Source organism: Pongo abelii, chromosome 6 (assembly GCF_028885655.2).
Source record: "Pongo abelii isolate AG06213 chromosome 6, NHGRI_mPonAbe1-v2.0_pri, whole genome shotgun sequence".
Taxonomy (NCBI): Eukaryota; Metazoa; Chordata; class Mammalia; order Primates; family Hominidae; genus Pongo; species Pongo abelii.
In genome coordinates, this window is record NC_071991.2 from 153,880,397 (window position 1) to 153,890,303 (window position 9,907).

The following is a 9,907-nucleotide window of genomic DNA, read 5'->3' on the forward strand; positions in this document are numbered from 1 at the left end:
CTCACTTAGATAAAAAATCTAAAGGAGTTTAACTCATAGAAGTAGAGAGTAGAGCAGAGGTGATCAGAGGCTGGGGGTGGGGGCAGGAGGATTGGGTGGGAAAAAGGGAAATGTTGGTCAAAGCGTACACAGTTTTGGATAGACAGGAGGAATAAGCTTTAGTGATCTCTTGCACAGAAAGTGATTGTAATAAATAATGATGCATTATGCCTTTCAAAATTGCTAAAAGAGAAATGATAAGTATGCAGGGGGGCGGATAGGTTAATTAGCTTGATTTAATCATTCCACAGTGTAAACATATATCGAAACATCACATTGTGCCCATCAATAGATACAATTATTATTTGTCAATTAAGAAATAAAATTAATAAAAGCAAAGAACTGTGGATATCACTTAAATATTTTAAACATCGAACATGCAAACCTGTCATACTTCCAGATGCCGAGAACGATGACTGAAACATGCTTGAAAATAAAGGAAACAATAATAATTAAGAAAATAGGCTGGGCATGGTGGTTCATACCTGTAATCCCAGCGCTTCGGGAGGCTGAGGCAGGAGGATCACTTGAGCCCAGGAATTCAAAACCAGTCTGGGAAACATAGTGAGACCCTGTCTCTACAAAAAATAAATAAAAATTTAAAAATTAGCCAGACCTAGTGGCACATGCTTGTGGTCCCAGCTACTTGGAAGGCTGAGGTGGGACGATCACTTGAGTCTGGAGAGATGAGGCAGCAGTAAGCTGTGATTGCGACACTGCACACCAGCCTAGATGACAGAGCAAGACCTTGTCTCAAAAAAAAGCAATAAATAAAAAGAAAAAAAGAAATTAAAGTTGAAATGGCTACTGCAAAACAATTTTTCAAAATAGGTTATGTCACTAGAAGCTGGAGCTAAATTGTTTTCACAGAAGACAATGCAAGAAAAGGAGAAAATGAGAGAAAGATTAAAAGAAGTGGGAAATAGATCCATACATGTTCACAGCTGTGGAACAGGAGAAGATATGATCAGAGAAACGACAGAAGACTTGCTGTATAAACAAAAACTCTGAGTTTCCCACGGAAAGGGACTCACGGCGCCAAGCATGCCCACTCCCTCACATGACTTACAGAGATTTCAGGTTACCAAGGTTCCAGAAAAGCCATAGACTTGGGAAGAAACCAGCTTATGTACAAAGGTGCAATGATCAGACTGACATGAAATTAGTTACTGACAGCATGGCTATGTGAGAATGAAATAATGCCTTTAAATTTTGTTAGAAAAATTATTTGAAACCTAGAATTTGACACCTAGTTAAAATTTGATACAAGCACAAAAATAAGATAAAAGATAATATAGTTCAGATTCAGATTTTGAAAATTTACCAATATTTAAATCTTTCTGAAGGAGCTCATAGTGAATATATTCCAACAAAAACAATAACAGAGATGCAGGTGAAAATGCAGATGTGGGACACAGAAAGACAAAATAGCTAAGGATACATATTTAACTGTTGTGGACACAGCCGAAAACATGAAGCCAAAAATGAAGGCAATTGTTAAAAAACTACTTTTTTTTTTTCTTTAAGTTCCAGGATACATGTGCAAAACGTGCAGGTTTGCTACATAGGTATACATGTGCCGTGGTGGTTTGCTGCACCTAGCAACCCATCATCTAGGTTTTAAGCCCCACATGCATTAGGTATTTGTCCTAATGTTCTCCCTCCCCTAGCCCCCCACCTCCCGACAGGCCCTGGTGTGTGATGTTCCCCTCCCTGTGTCCATGTGTTCTTATTGTTCAACTTCCACTTATGAGTGAGAACATGCGGTGTTTGGTTTTCTGTTCCTGTGTTAGTTTGCTGAGGATGATGGCTTCCAGCTTCATCCATGTTTCTGCAAAGGACATGATCTCATTCCTTTTTATGGCTGTATAGTATTCCATGGTGTATATGTACCACATTTTCTTTATCCAGTTTACCATTGATGGGCATTTGGGTTAGTTCCATGTCTTTGCTATTATAAATAGTGCTGCAATAAACATGCATGTGTCTTAAAAGTAGAATGATTTATATTCCTTTGGGTGTATAACTGGTAATGGGATTGCTGAGTCAAATGATATTTCTGGTTCTAGATCCTTGAGGAATTGCCACACTGTCTTCCACAATGCTTGAGCTAATTTACATTCCCACCAACAGTGAAAAAGCATTCCTATTTCTCCACAGCCTCACCAGCATCTATTGTTTCTTGACTTTTTAATAATTGCCATTCTGACATGTGAGATTGTATCTCATTGTGATTTTGATTTGCATTTCTCTAGTGACCAGTGATGATGAGCATTTTTTCATATGTTTGTTGGCTGCATAGATGTCTTCTTTTGAGAAGTGTCTGTTCATATTCTTTGCCCACTTTTTGATGGGGTTGTTTCTTTCTTGTAAATTTGTTGAAGTCCCTTGTAGATTCTGGATATTAGACCTTTGTCAGATGGGTATATTGGCCAAAATTGACAAATGGGATCTAATTAAACTAAAGAGCACAAGACCGTGGCAGATGTCATCTTCATATGTGGATTCAGAACCCGTCTGGGAGGTGACAAGGCCACTGACTTTGTCATGACTTGGGGTTCCTGGGATTATGCAAAGAAAAATGAATTCAGACATAGACTTTCAACACATGGCCTGTCTGAGGACAGAAAGATCTCAAAGAAGCAGCAGAGGGAATGCAAGGGCAGAGTGAGGAAGTGAGGGGTGCTGCAGGGCTGGTGTTGGCACTGGCAGACAGCAGGCGGGAGACTGCAGAGCGGCCGAGGGAGTTTCTGCGTGACTTCAGCCACGGTTGTCATGTGCATCTCTCAAGAGGAGTAATAAACTGTAAAAACTTTAAAAAAAAACCCTCTAAATTCGTCTTCTATAACACTTATAGGTACACAAAAATGTAGATAAAGAATAAAACTGCGCATGGGAGTGGTGAACGCTGCACTGGTCAAAGTCTCTACTAGAAAGGGAGAAACAGGGGCCAAGTGTATTTGTAATTCTTCATTAGAAACAAATAATAGTAAGACGCGATATTAAGATATACAAACATCATCTGCATACGTGCGTGTGTTCATTACACATTTATTTTTGTCTCTTTGAAATGTAAATCTAAAAATGATGATTTTATACTACAATTACCACAAAAACTAAACCCAGTTCAGTTTACCAAAAAATAAAAGATATGTCACTGGTGATAGCAAAAAGGTATTCTCAAAGAACAGATTAGAATTTTACTGGGTTTTGAAATCCCTGACTTGCCCTATCTCATCAGGGTGTGACTATAGCATTACTGTACGTGTCTCAGGCCAAAAAAATATTTTTATTTTTGTACTAAAGATCATTTATTTTGTTTATCTTAAGGAAAAGGTAGCTGTTCCTCTATCTACTTTCCAGCTGTGAAATTTGTGAAGATAATCGTGTTGGTGAAGAAGCTGGGCTCATGGTGCAGGTAGGGTCAGCACTAGGGGCAGCAGGGCTCATCCTGGAAGCCGTTTCTCCCTGGATGGCCATGATCACCCCACTGTGCATCCAGAGAACTGCCTGTCACGTCCAAGTCCTGCTCCAAATAAAACGTGTGCGTCCCCCACCACCACGTCTCCCAGACTCCACTGGCTCTGTTCCTCCCTGTGCCACCCAGCCCTGAGATTTAGCAACATGCACAACACCCAGCATCTCCCCACTGTCTGCCTTGGGTTCCTTGGGGTGCTCTCCTGTAGGCTGACTTCCCAATCTATGTCTCCAACTCAACCTCTCCCATCAACTCCACTCTGACGTTCCAGCTTAGATTTCCCATCCACAGCAGAAGTTCCACCATTTCAGAATGAGCCCATTTGCCCCTAAGCTCAGACCTATATGCTGAGTCTGTCTACACGGTGGAGACTGTCCTGTTTCTCCTATATGCTGAGTCTGTCTACACGGTGGAGATTGTCCTGTTTCTCCTCTATGCCGAGTCTGTCTACACAGTGGAGACTGTCCTGTTTCTCCTCTATGCTGAGTCTGTCTACACGGTGGAGACTGTCCTGTTTCTCCTATATGCTGAGCCTGTCTACACAGTGGAGACTGTCCTGTTTCTCCTATATGCTGAGCCTGTCTACACAGTGGAGACTGTCCTGTTTCTCCTATATGCTGAGTCTGTCTACACGGTGGAGATTGTCCTGTTTCTCCTATATGCTGAGTCTGTCTACACGGTGGAGACTGTCCTGTTTCTCCTCTATGCTGAGTCTGTCTACACAGTGGAGACTGTCCTGTTTCTCCTATATGCTGAGTCTGTCTACATGGTGGAGACCGTATTGTTTCTCCAAGGTTACAGAGACCTACAAGCCCAGGGTAGCTTGTAGTCTCTCATGCATCCACTCCACCTCCCAGTATCCAGTTGGCTGTTTCTTTGGAGGAGCCTGACATCCCTTGCCTTACTTCCTGCACTGTCCGTAACTGCCTTCTGAATGCTCCATGCCTGTGGGATGGCGTCTTAGCTGTTCTGCTGTGAATATTCTCTTCCCATATAACTCATCTGCACATTAGTGCTGGATGACTTCCTGAAATGCCTCTTCATCCTCTTACTCCATTTATAGGTTCCCAGCCAGATACAGCAGATTTCTCAGCCATCTTCTTGAAAACTTGTCTTTATAATCTTGGCTTCCATGACCCTGCAATAAGAACGTTGTGTTTCTACTAGCTACACCTGCTCTTTTACTCTAAATGTCAACACCAATAGTTTGATACTTGTGATAGACTGCATGATATTGCTTTTGAATTTGTGTATCTGTTCTCTCTCTTTGGGTCATGAGTTTGTAAAAGTTGGGCATTATTGCTTTTTGTTTTTTCTCTCCTTGATAGACACAAGCTGTACATCATCATAAATGAATAAATGAGAATAAGATTTTATGCATCTGCAAAAATTTTCATTTCAATGACTGAAAATGAACATATCAAAAAAGTGTCACTTTTCCTTTCAGAATTTCTTTATTGCTCAATAACGTTGGACTGTTAGGAAAGGGAAATAGGGATCCTATCCCATTAGGGATAGGAAATTGAGCTCATATTCTGGTTTTGCTTGGGAAGCATGCATAGAAATAAACAGGCTATTGAAGTTATTAAAGACAGATGTTAGTGTCACTGTATAAACTGAAACTATTGGGAAGTGAAATACTCATCGAGTTAGTTACTTTTCATGCTGGCTTTGAATACTATGGAATCCAACCCTTTAACAAAGTGAAATTCGGGGACTCTGATTGTAAAGGGGTGTGCGTGCTTCTTTTACATCACTGTTAATTGCCACAGTGACCCCAATGGGATGAATTAGTCAAGAATAGTCATAAAGAAATTCTGGCTACCAAGAAAGCAACAGGGTATGCACCTAAGGCATCCTAGGTTCAACATTTGTCTGGGTTTGTTCTACACAATATAATGATAGATTTTATAATAGTCATGTCATGGTGGCTAAAAACTTAAATGTCATATCAAGAGAGATTAACCTAAAAGCAAACCATCATCTTCATGTTTTTCAATACACAGATTAATTACTTTTAAAATTCCAGTCCTGATGATGGAGATGCAGATGACCTCGCAGTACGTGAGGTCACACTGTGCGGTGCCCATCCGTTTGCCTAGCATTTCCAACATGCAGCCTCACCCGAGCAGGTTAACCTGGAGGCCACCGTGTGACCTGGTGTTTGTGTGTCTATCTGCATATTTTTTTGATGAGTGTGAATGTGACTTGCAGGACAACAAAGGGACTTAGAGAATCTTTAATTTCATATTCTAACTAGTTAGCCCTATTTGTTTGCTTTGAATTACTCATTTCAATAAGGTGAAAACTTGTGCTAATCCTCTATTCATCAGTTGCCTGGGTGCGTGTGAAATGGATCATGTGGACAAAACAAACCCCGGCCAGACGCAACCTGCCATTGTCTCCTAAGCTGCTTCGAGGGGACTCTTCGCAGGTACCAAGAAGCCACTTTAACCACTTCACATATTTCTGAAGATCCTCTCCTTTTCTTCGCATCGCACATGACTCAGGCACAGAAGAAAAGCCAAAAGCAGGCATCAGATGAAGGAAAAACTCAAGCAGGCCGAACTCATTTTCCACACACAGAGAGATAATTGGCACTGTGGCGATTTTGGAGAGCTGAATTAAATGAATAAATTGTGACATGGGAAAAACTGAAAAGGACAACAGTTTCCTGGCTCACACGGAATCATTACCTTGGGTAGGCATTTTTCTTGAAGACCAATTGATAAAACAGGACAAAAATGTTTTTCCCCATTAATTGCTTTCAAACACTGTCCCGTTAAACACCCAATTAAAAGGTAGAAGTGTGGTCTTCTGTTTGCTTCTAATGACCACACATGAGAGGCTGGGGGCAGATGGGGAGGAGGGATGGGAGAGGGAGAAAGGAATGAATGGGAGAGTCTAGCATTTTCTTTTATGGGTTGCAGAATAAAAAGATCAATGGAAAAGGTTTATCACATCTTTAGCCTGCAGCAGCCTACTGAAAGACCAGCGCCTTAGAAACACAACATAAGCCAGATAACTCTTCTGAAAGAGAATAGTTCTTTGGAACTTCCTTGGAATTGACATGTCTAAAGACACTTGCACGTCCAACCAAATATCCAGGTTAATTTATGCACAAAAAAAATGTGGTCAGCTCAAAATATCTTAAATCTGCCACTTACCCAGTAATTTCAAATTGTGACATTCTAAACATTGTCTAAGTCACAAATGTAAACAATAAAATAATAAAGTAAGCAGAATTGGTTGTATTTTGACCACGGCAGAACTTCTCATCTGGGAAGAGACCAATGAGTGCTTTACTGTTAGAGTTGTAGCTTGTGTGGAGGGTTCAGTCGGGGTTGGGATGTGGAGGGAAAGAGGGGGAGAATCTGTGAATGGCCAGTGTATCTTGGGCACAGATCCCAGTCCTTTCTCTCTTCCATATCCTTCACTTTCTCCCATTCTTTTACCCTCTGAGTCCTGTTTTTATATGTATCTTGCAGTGTGTAGAATTTGATAAATGAAAATAGTAAAAACTACTTCCAGCTTTGTATGGCATCAAATAATTTGGGGGCAGGGAGAACAAGGAGACAAATTTTAGAATACACTTTGTTTCTATTTATATGGATTCTTCTTGGTTAGGACAGAAAATTGACCATAACAGAAAAGATACTGAGAACAACTGTTCCATTTAAAGTTATTATTTGAAGATAGCATGGCATACCCTGGGGAAGCCCATTCAGGAGCTGGTTGAGATGATCGTATCTACAAAGTATGCTCAGGGCCAATTAGGTTCAAATTTGACATGGCTAGCCCATTGTAACGCAATATTGTCTGTAGATTTTGTATTTCTATTTAGTTAATAAATAACAGTGATGATGACAATAGCTAATATTTCTTGAGTGCTTACTACAAGCGAGGATTGTCTAAAGCATTTGTGAACTTATTGATTCACACAAAAATCTAGGGGTTGAGTCCTAATAGTATCCTCATTTTATAGATGGAAAATCTGGGTCACCAAAATGTAAAATAATACTTTTGTGTACACACAGCTAAGAAGTCTTAGAGTTGGAATGTGAATTGTTTTGTTTCACTTTTGTGTGGGACTTCATCTTTAGCCAAAAATTTGTGCAAGGTGATTACCATCTCATTAATTTTTCCCATGATTATCTGGCCAAAGTTATTAACCTTTAAAATGATGTGGTTACAAGAAACATGTTGAGTCAAAGTCAATTTGGGATTTTGCAGAGCTTAATATATAGATGAGAAGAAGGATGGCAGGAATGATCCACTTTATAGATGGGACACGATTTCCCTGACAAAAAGTCCTGATGCTTCCTCTTGAGTTCTCGAAGCTGAAGCAAGGCTGATTCACTTTCTGCTAGGATTCATTTTAATTCAAGACATCATAAAAGTAACAGGAAAATTGAACAACAACAACATTAATAGAATGGGACACATTGTGAGATTGTTTTTGATTGTATCCACAGGATTTCTGAGAACAAGATGAACAATCGCTCCATGAATCAGGGCAGTGTAGTTGGTTTTGAATATTAATCCATACCAATGCTATAACTTTCCAATTACTACTTAGAACATTCAGACAAAAGCAGATCTTGGAAACATACATTAAGTCATCTTTATGAGGACAAAGCCATCCCTGGCCTTAGAAGACAGATATGGCCCAGGGGGATACTCCAGGACTGACCATTTTCTAATGCCGGTCCAGCTGACACAGGATTTTCCAGTGTCACTTCACCAACTGGAGGCCTCCATTGCTGGTGACACCCCTGCCCAGGCCTTGCTCAGCCCCACGCTTGCTGCTGGAGGTATCCCACCCACTGGGCCCATTTATGTTACAGCTCATTCAGTCCCCCTGCCCCGCTCTGGTCCATGGCTCTGGGGCTGGCCTGGCTCTGTTGCTGCTTCCTGTCATGTAGGGCAGCTCCCTGGCACTGGCAGAGGGCAGAGAGCTACCATGTTAGAGCCTTTTTCATACCTGTTTTTAGCAGGTCCTGAGTTCTTGTCCTACATCCAAGAAGAATGAGGTTATGCTGACAGCTGGCAATTGAGCAAGGTGAAGAGTGTTTTTAGTGACAAAACAGCTCTCTGCAGAGAGGTGACTCAAGTTGGGCAGTACCACCTACCAGAAGGCAGGGAGTCCCCAAGTGTGGCTGAGTCCAGGGCTTTTATGGGGCCAGAATGGGGGAGTACGTGCTGATTGGTTTGTGAGTATGCAAAAAGGCTACAAAAAAGTCATCACTCAAAGATGGGAACGACAGTGTAAAAAACTAATCAGGGAAGGGTAGGTATATGTAAAATAGGTGAAGGATGGGAATAATCAGAGGAAAGCGCACCAAATAGGGAGAGAGGTTCTCAATCTCATTTGTGGATTTATCTGAAACTTGTGGCTGGATTTTCAGGCTTTGAACTGTCTTTGGTTTGGAGGTCAGGTTTCCCCGGGACCTGCCCTTGTCTGCTTAGGATCTGTCTGCCTCCTGCCACTATCACAGCCACTGACCATCTCTGTAGCTTGTGGCTGTTGTTAATTTTCCTTCCAAGAATGTTGTTGAGACATGTCCCTAGCCCTTTCTTTTAAAAAGGTAATGGCAAAACCAACAAAAAAAAAACTGCTTAGAAAACTGGGTGTCCACTCAGCTTCTGTGCCATCCAAAACTGGGGGAAAAAATGGCAAAATTGTTCAACTGCAAAGGGTAAGAAGAGCAAGGGAATGCAAAATCCTGAGGTCTGGTCACTTCTCCATCTTGAAATCTTAGCTAGTGGAGTCCATAAAAGTTAAGGCAAAACAAGTAGGAAAAGGGTAGCCATAATTTCTGGCCTCCTGTATCCCTCACAAGTCTCTTGCAAGGGAGAGACCTCATTATGTCTGCAGTTACCTTCTTTTTCAAAAGTCAGCAAGCATTTGTGAATTCTACTCTGTCCACAGCTTACTGAGTTAGGCACTGCTGCTTATGCAAAGATCATAATACAAGAACACAGCCGGGCACAGTGGCTCATGCCTGTAATCCCAGCACTTTAGGATGCCGAGGCAGGGGGATCACGAGGTCAAGAGATCGAGACCATCCTGGCCAGCATGGTGAAACCTCATCTCTACTAAAAATACAAAAAGTAGCTGGGCATGGTGGCGCACACCTGTAGTCCCAGCTACTCGGGAGGCTGAGGCAGGAGAATCTCTTGAACCCGAGAGGCAGAAGTTGAAGTCAGCCAAGATTGCGCCACTGCACTCCAGCCTGGCAACAAAGCGAGACTCTGTCTCAAAAAACTGGGCAGGTAATTTCAGGAGCAGAGAAACCAGCATCTCTTTCTCCCCCACTTTCAGCTGTAAATGTGAAATAAACGAACATTTTAAACTGTGATTTCACTGATTACTGGTAAATTTTGAAT